The 22,090-nt window shown below is 34.2% G+C and overlaps 1 protein-coding gene across 3 annotated transcripts in view; it reads right to left on the reverse strand.

Moving 5' to 3' along the window:
- Positions 1 to 22,090, reverse strand: part of ZnT35C (solute carrier family 30 member 3) — a 182,609-nt gene that overhangs the window by 100,402 nt on the left and 60,117 nt on the right. The gene's annotated exons all lie outside the window — the stretch shown is intronic.

The following is a 22,090-nucleotide window of genomic DNA, read 5'->3' on the forward strand; positions in this document are numbered from 1 at the left end:
TTTAAGAAAACTTCGCAAAAGTTTATTTATGATTTATCGCTCGATATATATGCATTAGAAGTTTAGGAAAATTAGAGTCATTTTTACAACTTTTCGATAAGCAGTGGCGATTTTACAAGGAAAATGTTGGTATTTTGACCATTTTTGTCGAAATCAGAAAAACATATATATGGGAGCTATATCTAAATCTGAACCGATTTCAACCAAATTTGGCACGCATAGCTACAATGCTAATTCTACTCCCTGTGTAAAATTTCAATTAAATCGGAGGTAAAAATTGGCCTCTACGGTCATATGAGTGTAAATCGGGCGAAAGCTATATATGGGAGATATATCTAAATCTGAACCGATTTCAACCAAATTTGGCACGCATAGCTACAATGCTAATTATACTCACTGTGCAAAATTTCAACTAAATCGGAGCAAAAAATTGGCCCCTGTGGTCATTTGAGTGTAAATCGGGCGAAAGCTATATATGGGAGCTATATCTAAATCTGAACCGATTTGGCTGATATTTTGCAAGTTTTTCGAGACTCATAAAATATTCGGATGTACGGAATTTGAGGAAGATCGGTTGATATACACGCCAATTATGATCAGATCGGTGAAAAATATATATGGCAGCTATATCTAAATCTGAACCGATTTTTTCCAAAATCAATAGGGATCGTCTTTGAGCCGAAGCAGGACCCTATACCAAATTTTAGGACAATCGGACTAAAACTGCGAGCTGTACTTTGCACACAAAAATACATCAACAGACAGACAGACGGACAGACAGACAGACAGACGGACATCGCTAAATCGACTCAGAATTTAATTCTAAGACGATCGGTATACTAAACGATGGGTCTCAGACGTTTCCTTCTTGGCGTTACATACAAATGCACAAACTTATTATACCCTGTACCACAGTAGTGGTGAAGGGTATAAAAACATGAACAAAGATTGATATAAAGGTGAGTACTATGTTCGAGTTTTTCACCAAAACAGTAAATTAAAAGTGCAAAAATATATATGAAGACGATAACATTTTTATCAAGTCTCTTAAAATTATGGATGGAAAAGATCCAATGTATTGATTGCGAACCATTTAATATTTCGAAATTAATTGATTAAAAAAAGTAACCACGAAAATAAGCTGGTTTTCAGCTTGAAAACTGAACATAGTACTCAGCTTAAGGCTTAAATTTTATTTTGATAGTGAAAGATTTGCAAATATTTCGTTTGGCAAATTTTTCCTATAAGAATTCGGTTATTTATTGGCAAAGTACCTGTAAATGAGCTACTAACGAGTGAGAGAAGAGATTGGGTGACTTATCTAAGACTTATGTATTTATGTATAATCAGATAATTTATAAATTTTTACTAAAGAATGAAAATAAATATAAACCCCCTTTCATGGCTTAAAACCCATGGGTTTTCGTTTTTACTTTTTAAATCTTAATACGAAATAATCAAAAAACACAACGAAGATTTAACTTTTTTCTCGAATCGAATATCTATCTCTAATTTTTATTTGATTTATTATCACTACTGAGGAGTAGGGGAAAAACTATTCGTAAACTTTGAAACAAAAACAAAAGAAATTCTTTTGAAAATTACATTTCAAATGCGATTTTCTGCCATTAATTTTCTGTTGACACCTCCGCCTCTTTGCGATAGCATCGATTTTATAACAATTCGTTTGGCACACATGAGAACTGGAGAAAAAGTTAGGGATCCATCTGTTTGATATAATACCGATGTCATCGTGTAGAAGACAAGGAGAAGGCCTTTAAGTTTTAAGCCCACAAGGCGATAACAAAAACAAAACAATATACACTGCATCCTACCCGGGGATTTTCAATACTATATCAACATATAATTCCCCGAAAAGAAAATGGGCCTGTAAATTTTCAATATTTTCAATATTTTTGGACTTATCTGCTTATACTGTAAAGTAATTTCTAGTCCAGAATTTTATGCTGATTTAATGAAAACTATTTCCTGGGTAAATTCAAGTGGGTACATTTCAAAAAATAAAATATTTTTGATTTTTTCAAGTTCCAAGTGACATCCAATGAAAAATTTTGGAAGTTCTTCCAAAGGCACAACTTAAAAAGCACTTCCAAAAGATGTTCTTTATTCAAAAATTTTTTTATAACTCGCTTGTTTCTTATTTTTAATGGATAATTTTATCTTTTTTTGTTTCAAACAGGTTAAAGACAGAGTAAGAATTTTTGACGAAAAAAATGCTAAATCAATTCTAGAAAAATTGCAAATTTTTTTAAATATTTTAAGTAAAACGTTTCAGACAAACGTTAGAATGCTTTAAAATTCATACAAAATTATAAAAATTCTGTATTTTGCAAAATATCACAAAATATTTTAATTTACTTCCAAAAAACATTGAATTCGGATCACACCTTAAGAAGTGATGCAAATTAAGTGAAACGACTGTTGAAATGTTGGACATCCGTCCTATGACAAGCCCAAGTTAAATTCATCGCTTCTGCGCCAAATTTGCACTACTTCCGGATCAAAAAAGAACATTTTCACGATGATTTTTTCCCACTTCCGATGCAGTCCTTTTGGACAAGTACACAAACATTTCTTCTAAAGCGCATCTTGGTTTTTTCTACTTCCGATGCAGTCCTTGTGGACAAGTATTAGAAAGAACGCAATCAGGCTATTTTAAGTGCAAATTTTGGACAATTAAATTTTACAAAATAATAGAAAACTAATAAAAAAAAATAAAAAAAATAAAAAAAATTTATCACCGCTGGGATTTGAACCTGTACCGTTTGACTTTTTCGCTTCCATGGAAGTTCTTTTGAGAAAGTTTTGCAAATTACGAGAATTTTTAATTTTTTTGTTGATTTTTAATGGAAAAAATATATTTATACGAAAATAATAAAAAATAAAAACGATGCATAGCATAAAAAAATATTTTCTTAGAAAAATATTTGATACAAAAATTGCCGCTGGTGAGATTTGAATCTGCGTTTCTTATTTTTTCGTTCATACTAATAAAGAACATCTCTAGAAGCAATTATAATGTTATTCCTTGGTGTCGTATTACGATCATATCACAAACATTTGAATTGACCTTTCGACGCTTTATGTTCAATGGCGTTTGTGGCTGAGTGTGCTAAGGCGTTCTGTTATGGTGCCAGCAAACCCAGGTTCAATCCCTGGTCGGAGCGAAAAAGTTTTTCAAATTGTAAAAATTAGATAATAGGAAAATAATAGTGTAATAAAACATATGGATAAAAAAAGTGAAATTGGTTGAAAAAAAATGTTTTTTCGCTTTTTAAATTTCTTCATTCAAATTAACTTCCAGGGCACAACTTCTAAAGCAAAGCAAAGGATCCAAAATGGAAGTACTTCCGTCCTATGACAAGACCATGTAAAATTCATTGGAGATAATCCAAGTTTGCACTACTTCCGGATCACAGATTGGGGATCCAAACTACTTTTTTGGAAGCTCTTTTTTTGCTGGGTTTGGGTTTAGAGTATTTATTTTATGTGATAACTTGATTTAGATTGTCAATTTTGTTTTCTATTTGGATTTAGGTTATTTCGTGAAATTCAATTCGAAAGGCCCTCTATTACCTCTTTATAGCTTCACCATTTTGCTTTGCATCTCTCTGCGAGAGCATATTTGTCGTTTCGTAGTTGCACACATACACACACACCGACACTATACTCAATATATTTTATTATCACTTTTGCATATCCAGAGTCTATTAAATGCTTTTATTGCAATATGTCGCCGCCATATTTTATTGTTGTCTTGTTTTTCACCTCTTCTTTTTTTCGCCCAATTCTTGTGTTTTTTTTTTTTTTTTGCTTCATTCCTTGTCATTGCCTTATGGCCCCCTTTTTGTTATCTCCATAACTCGGCAGTTTCTTGTTTTCACATAACAGAGAACTGGGATAAGAGAAAATCATGCTGGGCTTATGCATTCGCAGCTGCAGCTGCAACAAATGTTTGTGAAAATTGTTAAATGAACAAAAGACATGGGGAAAAGCAGCAGAAGGAGCAATGATAGTGGCAGCACAAAAAGGAAATTCTGCTGTATTTGCATAAAGAGTATGCGAAAAAACGTAAACTTTTGAATCCAAATTAAATTCTTAGGATATTCAAACAACACTCTCCCATACAAACACACAGGCTCTCAGGCTCACACATTTCCATACAAATAGAGCTCAAATAAACAAATGGAGCACAAAAGAAGTTGCCATATTGGACATTTTTCGTTTAGTGAAAATTATTTGATATGTGCAGGGTGGGTAATGGGGGGAGTCGTTGAACCAAAAAAAAAATGAATATAATGACCACGTTTTATCTGTCTTAATTATCAATATCAATTTATTTCAAAGGAATATATTTCTTCTCTATTTTTTATGTTGAGATGGCAGGGGATATGCACATTTTTAATATGTGAACGAGATGGAGAGCTCCATATGATTTGAATCGACATAACTGGCCCATTATACTTTCATATTTCAGGGCGAAAATAAATAAATGAATGAATCAAAAACTATATGAGATGCTTACACCACATACCAGTCAACCAAGAGTTGTAAGAATCTTTCCATTAAACTCAAAAGTATCTACGTGCATGCAAAAACACTCAGAAATGTCACCAGCATTACTGAGGTGGGATAATCCACAACTGAAAAACTTTTTTGTGTTTGGTCGAAACTGGGTTTGAATCCATGACCCTGTGTATGCAAGGCGGGCATCCTAACCATTGCAACACGGTGGCACCTCCTATCAATGAATGAAACTATTTAGTTTACGAGCAAAAAACATCAAATGTGCTACATGATAGTTTTCAATCTGATGGAGAATAATCGAAACGATGAGCAAGGATGTGACTTTCGACCTCAAAACTCTGTAGTTCGGCGACTGTTGAACCGATCATCATTCCAAATTAAATAAAAATAAAAGTGTGAATCATATTCCTTTCAAGAATTATCAAGCAAACCAAACAAATATTTAGACGGACGAATGATCAGGGATAATCCACTTACTTCAGGATTACAAAAGAGAGTTCCACACAAAGATATTTCGGGTCATTTCTTATTTAAAATTCTTCCATTTGCGTAGAGTTGACCTAAACCTTAATTAATGTGGCATCTCTATATCGTTAGAGGATAAAAAATATTTTTCTCGTCATGTATTTTATGCGAGTCTGACTTTCTTTGGGTTTTATGCAGATGTGGACGAATAGTAGTAGTAGCAGTCCTCTATTGTCAGCGTTTGCATGTGTTGTGCAAGTGAAGAAATGGGGAATTCGCAATCCCCCATTCATTATTCCTTACGTTTCCAGATGTTTTTTTTTTTTTTCAGCGAAAATTTGTTTTAAGGCTTTTGGTGTTGGTTTTTTCTCCCTTTCCTTCCCCCGTTTGACTTGTGTGTCACCAGTTTTATTTGTTTTATATTCATTGGCGCATAAAATTCATTCATGAAAATCCTCCTGCGGCAGCTTAAAGTGTAGAATTTAATTGATTTTCTGATGGTGATGCTTATGCTGATGTTAGTGCCGAGTTGACTTGAACTATAACTGAGGTTCTTTGGGGGTGACATACAGGGGTCGACACGATAACGCAAAAGGTAGCATAAGACATGGAGTCTTTGTATGGGGTAGAAGGAGCACTAACAACAACCAATGCAGGAATATCCATAGAATAACCATCCGTGACAGCAATAACCATTGAAACAATTCCAACGCTTTTGGGGTTTCTCTTAATTTTCATATACAAATTTGAAGTTGGATGAAAGCCTGCGTATCTACGTGCATGCAAAAAATCATGGCTGCAAGTGTGAATCATCTGCGCCATTATAAAATACAGATGTGGGCCATTGTATATACATTGCCTTGTTTTTTAATATTTCAAATTAAAATATGTTAATAATTTCATATAGAAAGCACAGAGAGTGCGTTTTTTTTCTTCTTGTACTTGGTATGGGCACCTTTAATGGTGTGTGGGTGAAAGTGTGTTGGGCAATGTCATATGCAAATTTCTCTCATAGTTTCTGTGGGGTCGTTTGTACGAATACTTGTTCGCGAATATGTTGGACCACAGTCACTCTCCAACATGCTCTTCTTATACACACGCATTCTCAGCCATCAATAAGCGAAAATAAAGTCATACAACTGGACGGGTGTTTGTGTCTGTGTGTTTGTGAGTACTTGTGTTACTTATATTAATGTATGCATCGATAACATGCAAACCTTTTATGTGTCAAAATATAACGTTAAACATTTAATTAATGCCATAGCCTTAATGTGTTTGATGTATTATTCGCGTGTTATTACATTTAAATATTTTTACGGTGTAATGGTACCGACATACGACAACATGACTGCCAATTATGAAATTCCCTAAGCGATATTTTTCGAACATTATCCAACATGGTTTGAAACCAATGTGCACGGTTATATTTTGTGTCAAAAAGAAATCTGTCATAAATATTTACCAGACTTTGCTAGTCAATGTGTATATTAAAATGACAATAATTATACCCTCAACCAAGGTACATAGATATGAACTTCATTTGATACGAGCAAACAGGATATAGAATTTCCCTATAATAATCGGGCTATTTGGTTTTCCCTCTCGAAGCCAAATGGACTACGATGTATTTGACATCTTTAGGAGAAATAGAGCATATCCCTCGATAAAAACTTGATACTGAACTTTTCGCAAGGGGAATAATATCACTATACATAAAAGCTCAACATAGAGGAAACATAAATGAAAAAATAATCCAGTGATTCTACATCCATCTGAAAAATACATATTTTTGAGGCGGGTAAAACAGTCCCCCATGGCAGCACATATATCATTCGAGTGATATTTATGCACAACGAGTAACTGTTTTATGTTTGGAATTAAATAGTATTCATATGGGGTCAGCTCAGATCAGACGAATGCCGTGAATGGGACAGGATTTCATAGCCCAATTAGACATGAGAAGTAACAAAATGTTAGAAGCTAAAAAGTTGTGGAAAAAAAACCAAACGACGTCAGCTGAAAATGTATACCTTCGACTGGCCACCAGAACTCAAACGTCAGTCCCCGCTCGTATTCATCGACCGTCTGGTAAAAATAAATATATGAAGCCCTGGATGGATAAACATTGCGGCCGCACACCATGAACATTCAAAAAGGACTCGACACGCGTCAACAAATAATGGCATACAATTAGGTTTCTCGGTTCATTACTACCGCACAATGGTCACCAAAATCTATATCCGTTCGACTTGGACATGGGACATTTTGATGAGTAAGGTTGGCACTATAAAATACCATAGTTTCGATTAAATCAAGACGACGCTTCGATGGGAATGGGTCCAAATACCGCGGAGCCACTTTCGTGCAGCGTGTGATGTTGTCTGCCGTAATTCGTGCCAAAGGCAGACAATTCGAATATCTCTAAACTAATTCTAAAATGTTATGTCATCTCCAACATTTTTATACCCTGCGCCACACTGAGGAACAGGGTATTATAAGTTAGCGCATATGTTTGCAACACCCAGAAGGAGACGAGATAGACACATAGCGTCTTTGGCAATAATGCTCAGGGTGGGTCCCTGAGTCGATCTAGTCCGTCTGTCTGTGAAGACATTTTTGTGATCAAAGTCTAGGTCGCAGTTTAAGTCCAATCGGCTTCAAATTTGGCACAAGTTCCTGTTTTGGGTCAGAATAGAACCCTATTGATTTTGGAAGAAATCGGTTCAGATTTAGATATAGCTTCCATATATATCTTTCACCCGATATGCACTTATATGGACCCAGAAGTCAGAGTTTTACACTGATTTGCTTGAAATTTTGCACAAACATAACACTTGGTCGTATATGTTAGTCAAGTGTGCAAAATTTGATTGAAATCGGTTCAGATTTACATATAGCTCCCATATATATCTTTCGCCCGATATGGACTTACATGGCCCCAGAAGCCAGAGTTTTACCCTAATTTGCTTGAAATTTTGCACCAGGAGAACAATAACCCAGCAAAAAAAATTTGGAAGTTCTTCCAAAAGCACAACTTTAAAAGCACTTCCAGAAGATGCACTCCCAATGATGTTCTTTATTTAAACTACCCAGGAAGTTCTTTTAATTCAATTTTTTATAACTTGGTTATAACTTTTTTTGTTTCAAATAGGTTAAAAACAGAGTAAGAATTCATAAAATGGTACAAATCATTTAAATTTTGTCGAAAAAAATGTTAAATCCAATCTGAAAATATTGTGAATTTTTCAAAATATTTGAAGTCAAACGTTTCCGACAAGCGTTAGAATGTATTAACAATTATATTATATACAGAATTTTTTAATTTACATCCAAAACATTGAATTCGGATCACACCTAAAGTAGTGATGCAAATTCAGTGCACCGGCTGTTGAAATGGAGGACTTCCCTCCTATGACAAGCCCATGTTAAATTCATCGCTTCTGCGTCAATTTTGCACCACTTCCGGATCTAAAAAGAACATGTTCATTACTTTTTTGGCGACGCTTTTTATGCTGGGAAGTACTATAGTCAGGTGTGCCAAATTTGATTGAAATCGGTTGAGATTTCTATATAGCTTCCATATATATGCTTTTCCGATTTGGGCAAAAATGACCAAAATACCCACATGTTCCTTATAAAATCGCCACTGCTAAGTCGAAAACTTGTAAGAGTGACTCAAATTTTCCTTTATTTCTAATACATATCTATCGACCGATAAATCATAAATACACTTTTGCGAAGTTGCCTCAAAAATGGTTCAGATTAAAATGTTTCCCATATTTTTTACTAACATAGTGTACCATCCCAGGGGCATTAGCCGACTTAAATTTTAAGTCGATAGATTATAAATTTTGTTCAGATGGAGTCAGATTTAAATGTATGTATTTGGGACAAAAACCTTTATATATAGCAGCCAACAAATTTGACGGATTTGATATAGTATCGAAAATGTGGATTTACAAAGTGGTGCCGCCCGACTTTAGACTTTCCTTAATTGTTTGCTTTGGAACAATAAAATTAAATTGAATGAAATTGAATTTAAATTTTCTTACACCCTATGGTATTATTATTATATATGCCACAGTAACATTGAAATAGCCCTTCACACTGTTTTTGTCTGCCATCAAAAAGGCGTTTAATTTATTGCATAAGCTCATAGTACCAAACGATTTTTCCAATATTCCAATATTTTTATTAATTCATAAATTTTCTTATTGCAATAAATTAGCATTATATGTAATTATGCTTACATTAAAAAGCCCACACATCATCTAATGTTCTAATGTCTCCCTCTCTCTCTCTTTTTCTCTTCCTCCATCAATTGCTACAAAAATATGCAATAAACAAACAATAGGTGTACCGAAGGCATAACGAGAGCATACCTTGCTCTATAACAAAAACATTTACTAAGAGACTGACAAAAAATCTTGTTCATCTCTCCCTAGACTCAGAGAAAAATCAATGTTGTTATTGCAATGAATGAGGGAGCGAGTGAGTGAATGGTGTAGTAGTAACTCGTTGAAAACCAATTAAATGTTATTAATGGACTATGAAGAACTCGATGGCTCACGAAACGCACAATGTGATATGGGTGTGAATGTTTGTGGCTTTTAGTGTGTGCCTTTGCCAGTGGTTTATGCAGCTGTGCTCATATATTCGAAAGTTTAATTGTCGGTATCTGTCTCAATAGCCAATGGTGCTTCTCGGGATTTAAATCATCGAAATGAATATGAGGATGCAATTGTACAATGATGGTGGTATAGATACCATCGGGCTGACAAACAGTTAAATATGCAATATTTTTTCTCTGCTGACTTACCAGCATAAATTGTACAGAACAACAGTTGTTGCCAATTGTTGCAACATTAATTTTTTTACACCGTATACGCACACACACACACATATCCATAATGCCACCAAGGAATCTCATTTCCACCACCACCACCCAGGAGGTAGAATAACACCACACCAGTTGTTAACGTTTATAGGTCGGGTTTTCATTTTATTTGACTCGATATAGGTTTTGTTTTAATGCGTTTTTATTTGGAGATCTTCAAAGTTGCGGGAATATTAAGTCTTTTGTAACTATTGAAGGTTTCAAGAAAAAGCGACGTTAAATTAAGCGAAACTGAATGTATGATATACTGATCCTCGGCAATTTTGAAATTAAATGAGAATGTATCCCTCGTCTAAATTTCAAATAGAACGGACAGCCTATTTAACCTATACAGTAAATAGGTAGACGAACAACCAGTGCCAAACTGAATCAAGAGATAGTACACGCAAAAAAATAATTCTTTCCTCCCAAACGAAATTTTAGACAAACAAAGTTCGTTTCTCATTTGCTTTTCGCTGTAAGGAAGTGTATTTGGAAGAAAAGTATATACTTTTTGTGATAAACGTTTATTCTTTTCCAGGATTTCATAAAGACGAACTCAAAAAAAAACATTGTTTTCTTGCTAATTGTATTTTCCCTCACATCTTTCTCACATTCACGAGGTTTTTTAGTTCTTAACACCTTTTCCTGTAATACCAACAATGTAGAAGAAATTATACGATTTTATAAATTTTTAAATTTTTTTTTTACCTTTCGCCTGGACGGAGAATCGAACCGCGGACCATGCACTTTGTAAGCCAACACACTAACCACTGAGCTATGTACCTGTTATGGTCATCAATAGATAAATATCCATATAAGTTATATTTATATAGCATAGCTTGTGGCGCCCACGAACCGAATAAACAAAGTTTATTTAACAGAAACAAACATTTAGTTTGGCACCGTGGAGCAGTGGTTGCTACGTCCGACTTGCATGCCAAGGGTCGTGGGTTCGATCCCTGCTTCGACCAAAGTTTTTTTTTGTTTTTTGGTTTTTTTTTTACATATATTCCAGATATGTTCGGAAGATTCCGAAAAAATGTTCATTATTACATTGTAGTATATTAAATTTTGAACTGTAAAATGTGTCTTATTAAAAACTAAAAGTCAGAAAAGAACAGTGTTTGATATAAACGAAATGGACTGCGTTGTTGTTTCAAAAATAACTTTTTTTATTGAAAAAATAAAAATGTTGTAACAAACGAATTTTTTTGTATCTAATTATACAATTATTTTTCGAGCTTTATGGACAGATATAGATTAAGGAACATGGTTAATAGAGCCATTGAAAAGATAAAAGTTTAAATTTTTCGAAGCAATTCAAAAAACTCTAACAAAAGAAAAACGTTTTCGGTACACGTTTTCCAAACGTTTTTTTCTTTGCGTGTACCGAGTCTTCAGACATATTTTCAAGATCAAACTTTTCATCCATGTTGTTATATGATATGAGAGGGGTCGGATAAGGAAAATTATTGTTTTATTTTTTTTTTTTCGCTCGATTCAGTGTTGAATCGGACCAACGATACGGTATTATAATAAGCTTACACGCAAAAAAATAATTCTTTCCTCCCAAACGAAATTTTAGACAAACAAAGTTCGTTTCTCATTTGCTTTTCTCTGTAAGGAAGTGTATTTGGAAGAAAAGTATATCCTTTTTGTGATAAACGTTTATTCTTTTCCAGGATGTAAAAACAATTTCATAAAGACTAGCTCAAAAAAAAAAAACATTATTTTCTTGCTAATTGCATTGTCCCTCACATCTTTCTCACATCCACGAGGATTTTTAGTTCTTAACACCTTTTCCTGTAATACCAACAATGCAGAAGAAATTATACAATTTTATAAATTTTTAAAATTTTTTTACCTTTCGCCTGGACGGAGAATCGAACCGCGGACCATGCACATTGTAAGCCAACACACTAACCACTGAGCTATGTACCTGTTATGGTCATCAATAGATAAATATCCATATAATTTATATTTATATAGCATAGCTTGCGGCGCCCACGAACCGAATAAACAAAGTTTATTTAACAGAAAAAAACATTTAGTTTGGCACCGTGGAGCAGTGGTAGCTACGTCCGACTCTCATGCCAAGGGTCGTGGGTTCGATCCCTGCTTCGGCCAAAGTTTTTTTTTTGCTTTTGTTTTTTTTTTTACATATATTCCAGATATATTCGGAAGATTCCGAAAAAATGTTCAACATTACATTGTACTATATTAAATTTTGAACTATAAAATGTGTCTTATTAAAGACCTAAAGTCAGAAAAGAACAGTGTTTGATATAAACGAAATGGACTGTGTTGTTATTTCAAAAATAACTTTTTTTATTGAAAAAATAAAAATTTTGTAACAAACGAATTTTTTTGGTGATAAAAGTTTAAAATTTTCGAAGCAATTCAAAAAACTCTAACAAAAGAAAAACGTTTTCGGTACACGTTTTCCAAACGTTTTTTTTCTTTGCGTGTAGTAGAAACAAGTATACACAGAAGTAAGTTCGGCCGGGCCGAATCTTAAATACTAGAGGTCTGCACAATTCCATTTGTAACTGCAGAGTACACGTGTACTTGCTACATGAGTACATCTATTTGAGAGAGTCGCAAAACTATTGGTGCACATTTTGATGAACACCAAAAGCCACGAGTAACTTCTTGTTGCTACTCTGATGTCTTCACTACCATAGACCTTATAATACATAGATGATCCACTATTCTCTTTAAAAAAAATGTGTCAGTTCCAAAAATTAATTTTCTGACATTTCGTTTTGATTTTTTCGTAAAGAGTCAGTCCCAAATATTAATTTTCGTGCATTTGCTTTTGTGTTGTTCGTAAAGAGCAATGCTGCTCAAAATTAAATTTCGTATTTTCGCGATTTTGGTCACAATTTTTTGTTCAAATATGAACTTTTAATATATTAATTTATTTACAAATCCTCTGGTGCATCATAAACGGTCTAATTTTGTGTAAAATTGGCAAACTACAAAAAGGAAAACGAAAGAGATTGTAAGCGTGCTCTTGTTTTTCTCGTTTGTTCTTAATCTTCGGAACTGTCAAACATAGTTTGACACCCATGGCTCATCTATGTATTAAAAGGTCTATGTTCACTACCAACAAACACATATTCCTCTTTCTCTCTTATTGAAGTGTACTCAGAGTGATCACGTCGAGTATGTTGCGAGAACAAAGCTTCATAGAGTACTCCATGTACCACGTGCAGTTTCAGAAATACAAAAAAAAAACAGTTACTCTCCATAATATATGTTTTGGTTTGTTATAAAGAACGGCAAACGTTAATGTAAGTGTGTGACATACATAAATATATGAAATATGTAATATACATACATATGATTAATAATAATGGAAAGTTTTGCTACGCACATAACTGGAAATACTTGTGGTACCACGTGAAGTGAAGAGAATCCATGTTGTACTTTTTCTCAAGTACTTACATTTTTATTGTTCCTTTTTTTCGGAACACATATTGTTTCGGATAAGTACACACAAAAAATTTTTTTTCTGAATCAATCACGAAATTAATTGATCCAATTAATTTTTTAATTGAAATGTCTTCAATCACAGAAATGATAGTATCAATTAAAAAATTAATTGACAGTCAATTAAAAAATTAATTGATCCAATTAAAAAATTAATTGATACTATTAATTTGTGTGATTGATTTTTATTTCAATTATAAAATTTGTTGATTCAATTAAATTTTTAATTGAATATTTTTTAAAACTCAATTAAGATTTTAATTGGAAAAATGTTCGTGAAATTTTTTTCTGTGTACTTGGTTGTATTTGACTAGCAAGTGTTCTCTTCACTTCACTACTTGCGCTCTGAGAGAAAGACGGTGTATGTACTATATTCGACAGCGAATTGCATACATGTAGTGAAAAGTTATTCGATGCAGACCTCTATTAAATACCCACCACCATGAGTCAAATATTATAGTTTCCTTTACACTTCCAGTACACTTCCCGAAAATAAATTTAAAGGTTTAACCCAGAAAGACTATATCAGTTTCTGGATTTATAAGAACCATTTTTGTTTGAGTTTTAGAAAAATCATTAACATCTCTTGTAAGTGTGGAAGAAAATGATGAAATAACGCCTTGATTTTAAATCTACAATCTGTAGATTTTCATTATTAAAAAAATGAGTAAGAGTAGTAAAATCTGGAAATTTTACATTCAGTTTCAAGCAATTTTCATGATCAGTGCGCCTTCTATACCCTCAAGAAGTGAAATGGGTCTATATGTAGGTCTTACTAAATTGATCGATAAAAACTAAATCCGTACACGTTTTTTGTGAGTCTAAAATACCAGTATATTTAAAATTTCAGACAAATCGGATAAAAACTACGGTTTCTAGGAGTTAAATCGGGAGATCGGTCTATATGGGGCACACCTCTATATGGCCCTAAAATACCTCTAAATTTCCAATTTCAGGCAAATTGGATAAAAACTACCGATTCTAGTAGCCAAAGACCCTAAATCGGGAGGTCGGTTTATATGGGGACTATATCAAAACCAGGACCGATATAGCTTGCCTGCTGACAAAAGACGAGTTTGTGCAAAATTTCAGCAAGATTGCTTCATTATTGAAGACTGTAGCTTGATTACAACATACAGACAGTCAGGCTGGCAGACAGACGGGCATGGTTATATCGTCTTAGAATAATCGGAAATCTAAATTTCGATGTGTTACAAACGGAATGACAAACTTATTATACCCCCGTCCCCATTCTATGGTGGTGGGTATAAAAAAAAAACTTTAACTGTCCAAATCAAGAGAATAAGGGGAACCCACCAGGAAGGACAATTTTTGTTATTCTTAGAAAATTTAAGATAATTTTAAAACAATTTAAATAAATATATTAAATAAAAATTTAAAATAGAACTAAATTGGTTTTAATGATATATAGCGGTCACTATTCGTCAGTAATGGTACATGGCTACAATTTTCTATCCAGCTTTGGTTACGAGATGATTTTTGCTTATTAAACCACATAGACAGTAGCGCATAACGAAGGGTATCCATGATTCGTCCCAAAGCCACTTAACATTGATATAGTTTTTTAATTTTCTTTTCACTGTAGTTGTTACCGTTCCCATTGCCATTTCCATCGTTGTCGTAGTTGTTGTTGATGTTTTGTTTTTTAAAATTTATAGCTGCTGCAACAACATGCAAATGACCGTACATACAAACACACACAAAAGATACCAAAAAATCACAATGGCACAACACACACACACACAGGTGCATAAATGCATATATACACCATACAATGGCAGTGGTAATAGAGCTGGTGTTGCTTGTGGTTGGTTGTTCGTACTACCGCCGCTGCTTCTGATATTGTTGTCGCTGATGGCCATGGCCACTTGCAGCAGTAACAATTGCAAAATGTTGTAAAGGGCTTAACAATACAAATACAACTACAAGAATATTTGTTTTTTTTGTTTTTGTTTTTGGCCAAATTACAAGGAAGGCTCAACGAAACACATACACACCCTAAAAAAATACTAAGCGAAATATATAGCCTAGGCCGGACCGCTCGCCCCAGTTTTGGGAAAAGTAATGTAAAGGAATATGGACCGAAAGCGAACCACATAAAAGCAAAAAAGGGAATACGCAAACGTTGAAACAAAATAAAAACAAAAACCAATTGCGGACGCGGTTGTAGGCCATTAAGAGTGCTTGTTGTTGAGCCTTTGCCACATGGGGTTTGCATGGGTATACAGTTGAAAATACCCATAGACCTACGAACTTGTGCAAAATACACTTACCTCTGGTGAGCTAGTGTCACAATTGCACTGTGTATTTAATAGGAACAAAATGGAAATTACATTAATAGGTTAGAAAAAATTTAAATTGAGAAATCCCACATCCTTGGAGATAACTCTACCCTTTTTAGGAATTTTTCAATATCCTGTCTCTTATAATATTACGAGGATTGTGCAAAATATATAGTCCTATATTCACTAACGTTCGTTACCCCTATTCCACACAGATGTAACCTCACCTCGGCGTCTTCTTCTATAGTTCCCCAATCATCAAAAGCGGTTCTGGCATTGTTCGGTTGTCCCCATATATTCTAGTCGCCTATTCTAACCTTTTCATAGTGTTTTGTGGGCGCCCAGGCCCGATTCTTTAAATTCTCAAACAATAATTTTCAGATTCAATCACAAAATTAATTGATCCAATTATTTTTTTAATTGAAATGTCTTCAATCACGAAAATGATAGTATAATCACAGTTTTAATTGAGAACCAAAAAAACTACTTTAATAAAAAAATTAGTTGATTTCGTTAGCAAATTTCAATTAATTCTTTAATTGATTCAATTAAATTTTTAATTGATGTTGATTGCAAACCTCAATTAATTTTTAAATAAGTAGAGGATGCTGATGAGGAATGGGGTAATTCCGAAACCTGCGTCCATCCAACCATCTTGCAGTCTATAGGGCTTTGCCCAAATAAATTTGACAAACATTCTTTTCCTCTGTTGGTTAAGCTACACTTGTAGTTTAGTCAATGCATGGTTTTAAGCTGTAATCAAAAACAACAACAATAAAATCACAGTTCAATCACTTTCCATAACTATTTTTAATCCTTTGTAATTTGATTCAAAAAATTATAGTTTAAAAAAAATTAATTAAGAATTTTGAAAAAAAAAATATCCATAATTTTTTAACTGTCTTACTCTTTCGAGTTTGATTAAAAAGTTAATTTTATTAATTAATTTTTTGATTGAAAATTTAAAAATATCCAATAATTGACTTAAGTGAATTAATGTTTCTAGTTTGATGAAACAATTAATAGTATCAATTAATTTTTAATTGAAAAAGTTTTCAACTTCAATCAACGTTTTTATTGGGAATATTTCAGTGATATTTTTTTCTGTGTGTGCAATGATTAGAAATCCCTTCTTACACACAAACGGTAATGGGTTCATGCCCAGTTTCGACCAAACACCAGTAAGTTTGAATATCTCTTCTCAAAAATGCTGGTAATATTTCTGAGTGTTTCAAAGTGGCTTCACCCTAATGTAAAATGCTGATTGGCTATAAAAAAAGTCCCTTTTTTACAGAGCTAAACGTAAAATCGGGAAGCACTCAAACATAAAAAGGAAATTCAGCACCTGCGATAGCGCAATGTACTTAATAGTCTTAGTTAAGCAAGAAGTTCGGTTTCTTGCCTTAATCCACTTCCCCTAAATTGATGGCGCGGTGTTTTTGTCTAATATGCAATAATCAGTTTTTGTGTAATATGCAATAATCAAAGCTTTCATTGTTCCGCTTACCTCGACTCAATATGTCCTCTGTTCTAATATTCCCACAATGCACTTCTTCTCCAGACTATAAATGGGTCCTATTTCAAATATCCCTGAACCTCTTAAGTCCTCCATTTCTTATCACACTTTCATTTCAGTTTTTTATCTAAATTTACTTCCCAGAGTTTCCTGATCGGGATACTAAAGAGGCTTGGTTATTGCATTGGGAAATGTGAGACATTTTGGTGAACAGCCAAAATTATGGTTCTATAATAGTTCCAGGACTCGATCTGCACTGATAGAAAAAGTTTCGTTATATTAACGAAATGTGTCATTAAAACTGAGCTAATGAAACAAATTCGGTAACACAATGAAATTTTTCGCTATTTGAACGAATTTTGTGTTAACGCAACGTTTCGTATTAGTAACGAATATTTTCATTGTATTGATGAAAACGTTTCCTTATATCAATGAAAATTTTTCGTTGGCTCAATTTTAATGAAATTTTCTTTGAGTGTGTGTGTGTTTTGAAAAATTCTAAGTGGAGTTGCACCCATCAGAAACCTGATGATCAGACGCATTCTCAATTCGATTTTTTCCTTGTCAACATTAATCGATTTTCCATTTCCAAGTAATTCCTTTACATTTAAATACTGTTCCCCCTTCTAGTGCACATACAATTGCAACTGGTATTATTGCCACGCACCGGAAGTGACCACGACGGCAGTCATTTGTAGTTGTTGTGGATGCTATATCGACAACAAAAACAAAACAAAAAAAAAAACAACGACACTACTACACAACTACAAGTGGATGTAAATGCATACAACAACAACAACAACAAACGGAAACGATAACACTGCCTGTTACAATGAGTCGAAACACACCAACAACCAACAATGAACCAATTCGTCCCTTCATCCGTCCGCCTGGCCATTTGTCCCTAGTTGTTGGTGCTATTTTTTTTTTTTTTTTCGTTAACAAACTCTTAACTAAAGCCATTTTAGGTTCAACCATGGGATCATAAAACATGAAATTTAAATAACAAAAGTTTCACCCAAATATTGTCCAACAAAAGCAAAAACAAACAAATATACAACAACAAACACAAACCGACCATGAGAACTGAGCGGAAAAACTAAAGTTAATACACTTCCAATGTGAAGGGCTTTTCAATTTTATTTTATTTGGTATTTTTTTTTTGGCATGGTTTTTCGTTGTAGTTATTTCAAATTAAAAATAACTAAAGGCACAAATAGAGTTTAATTGAAGTAGGCACTTTTTCTTGCCAATGATTTTCCTTTTGTAAATTAAATTTTGAATTGTAGTAAATACAATGTGGAGCAGTAGGATGGTAACATTGTACAGGTAATTGATAAATTCGTAGGATTTATTGGTATGGTTGTGTAATTGTTTAAAAAAAAAGAAATATGAAAATATTTTTAAAATTACGTTTATAAAAGTGTTATTTGAATTTTTAAAATAACTCATACGCTGGGGGAAACTACTCATGTTACTTATACGCCACAGGGCATATATAAAATCTCAAGTATTGAGGGATCTCTCTGAACATTTAAATAAAAACCACGGCAGTAAACACACACAAAAAATTATTCATTCCTCTCAAGCGAATTTTTTCTTTTGAGATTTGAATCTAGTATGTTCTTTTCTAATAAAAACTGGAAGCTTTTTGTGAAACAAAATTGTAAAAAAAAACTTTGTCAAAACTTTGTAATACAGCCACCGTGGTGCAATGGTTAGCATGCCCGCCTTGCATACACAAGGTCGTGGGTTCGATTCCTGCTACGACCGAACACCAAAAAGTTTTTCAGCGGTGGATTATCCCACCTCAGTAATGCTGGTGACATTTCTGAGGGTTTCAAAGCTTCTCTAAGTGGTTTCACTGGAATGTTGAATGCCGTTCGGACTCGGCTATAAATCGGGCAGCACTCAGTGATAAGAGAGAAGTTCACCACTGTGGTATCACAATGAACTGAATAGTCTAAGTGAGCCTGATACATCGGGCAGCCACATAACCTAACCTAACCTAAATACAAAAGCTTTACAGAATGAAATTAATCGATTATTCTTGCCTTTGTGTAATAAACCCTAAATAGTTATCAACTGACACCAAAATTCGGTATTAGAGGGTTTAACATTTAAATATAATTTGTCATTTAACATTTAAATATAATTTCGGGACACCACAACTATTTTGTACAAAGGTAATTCTGGAGGTGCAATTTTTTAAGACCACTTTTTTAAGAATATGAGGGCGTAACAGGTTAGCTGATAAGTCCCCGGTCTGACACATGATTCGTGTCAAATTTGACGTCTGTAAGTCAATTAGTTTGTGAGATAGAGCGTCCTTTGCGGAGCAACTTTTGTTATTGTGAAAAAAAATGGAAAAAAATGAATTTCGTGTTTTGATCAAATATTGTTTTCTGAAGGGAAAAAATATAGTGGAAACAAAAACTTGGCTTGATAATGAGTTTCCGGACTCTGCCCCAGGGAAATCAACAATATTTGATTGGTATGCAAAATTCAAGCGTGGTGAAATGAGCACGGAGGACGGTGAACGCAGTGGGCGCCCGAAAGAGGTGGTTACCGACGAAAACACCAAAAAAATCCACAAAATGATTTTGAGTGACCGTAAAATGAAGTTGATCGAGATAGCAGAGGCCTTAAAGATATCAAAGGAACATGTTGGTCATATCATTCATCAATATTTAGATATGCGGAAGCTCTGTGCAAAGTGGTTGACGCGCGAGCTCACATTTGACCAAAAACAACAACGTGTTGATGATTCTGAGCGACGTTTGCAGCTGTTAACTCGTAATACACCCGAGTTTTTCCGTCGATATGTGACAATGGATGAAACATGGCTCCATCACTACACTCCTGAGTCCAATCGACAGTCGGCTGAGTGGACAGCGACCGGTGAACCGTCTCCGAAGCGTGGAAAGACTCAAAAGTTCGCTGGCAAAGTAATGGCCTCTGTTTTTTGGGATGCGCATGGAATAATTTTTATCGATTATCTTGAGAAGGGAAAAACCATCAACAGTGACTATTATATGGCGTTATTGGAGCGTTTGAAGGTCGAAATCCCGGCAAAACGGCCCCATATGAAGAAGAAAAAAGTGTTGTTCCACCAAGACAACGCACCGTGCCACAAGTCATTGAGAACGATGGCAAAAATTAATGAATTGGGCTTCGAATTGCTTCCCCACCTACCGTATTTTCCAGATCTGGCCCCCAGCGACTTTTTCTTGTTCTCAGACCTCAAAAGGATGTTCGCAGGGAAAAAATTTGGCTGCAAATGAAGAGGTGATCGCCGAAACTGAGGCCTATTTTGAGGCAAAACCGAAGGAATACTACAAAAATGGTATCAAAAAATTGGAAGGTCGTTATAATCGTTATATCGCTCTTGAAGGGAACTATGTTGAATAATAAAAACGAATTTTGACAAAAAATGTGCTTTTCTTTGTTAGACCAGGGACTTATCAGCCAACCTATTATTTCAGCAATGACACGTTGAATATTGGTTTCCAAAGCGTCAATCGTTGCTGGTTTATCCAAGTAAAGCAATGACTTCAGGTATCCCCACAAAAAGTGGCGTCAAAACCAATTCACCGGGTCTCCGCGTTCGTGTGTTTCGTAATAATGTTCGCGTTGAAATGTTCTTTCAATAAGTCCATTGTTTTGCCCGCAGTATGACAAGTGGCGCCATCCTGGTGAAACCACATTTCGTTTAAATCAATATCTGAAGTTTTGACAACAAAAATTCATTGATCATGATTCTGTATCGATTTCCGTTCACTCAAATTCACATTGTCCTTTTTCATTTTTATAGAAATAAGGACCGATGTTTTTACTAGCCCATAGACAGCACCAAACAGTACATTTGTAGAGATGGTATTGGTAATTCTTGAACCACGTTTGGATTATCTTTGCTCCAAATATGGCAATTTTTCCATTCAACCAGTATTGCTCTTCATCACTGAATAAAATTTTGCACCATATAATTCACGAAGTTCTATAAAAGTTTTCAATTGAACACTGTTTTTAAAAATAACTGTTCACGATTTGGAAGCCTTGTTCTGTACACAAAAAATTGTTTTTCTGGTTCAATCACGAAATTAATTGATCCAATTAATTTTTTAATTGAAATGTCTTCAATCACAGAAATGATAGTATCAATTAAAAAAATAATTGAAGGTCAATTAAAAAATAAATTGATACAATTAAAAAATTAATTGATACTATTAATTTTTGTGATTGATTTTTGTTTCAATTAAAAAATTTGTTGAATCAATTAAATTTTTAATTGAATATTTTTTAAAACTCAATTAAAATTTTAATTGGAAAAATTTCCGTGAAATTTTTTTCTGTGTGGAGTTAAGCTATTCATGATGATTAGCCAAACAATCCTGTGTAACATAGAGACGCCCTTTTTAAAGTATCAAAACAGCTGTCAGACAACAGAGTGATTCATATTAAAACACAAATCTTATAAAAAACACCCTCTTTGTATATTTAAAACTAAAATATAACGATTTTTAAAAAGATGTAAAAATTGTTACCAACAGAGATCAGGGGATGTTAGGTTAGGTTATGTGGCAGCCCGATGTATCAGGCTCACTTAGACTATTCAGTCTATTGTGATACCACAGTGGTGAACTTCTCTCTTATCACTGAGTGCTGCCCGATTCCATGTTAAGCTCAATGACAAGGGACCTCCGTTTTATAGCCGAGTCCGAACGGCGTTCCACATTCCAGTGAAACCACTTAGAGAAGCTTTGAAACCCTCAGAAATGTCACCAGCATTACTGAGGTGGGATAATCCACCGCTGAAAAACTTTTTGGTGTTCGGTCGTAGCAGGAATCGAACCCACGACCTTGTGTATGCAAGGCGGGCAAGCT

Source organism: Haematobia irritans, chromosome 2, assembly GCF_050003625.1.
Source record: "Haematobia irritans isolate KBUSLIRL chromosome 2, ASM5000362v1, whole genome shotgun sequence".
Classification (NCBI taxonomy): domain Eukaryota; kingdom Metazoa; phylum Arthropoda; class Insecta; order Diptera; family Muscidae; genus Haematobia; species Haematobia irritans.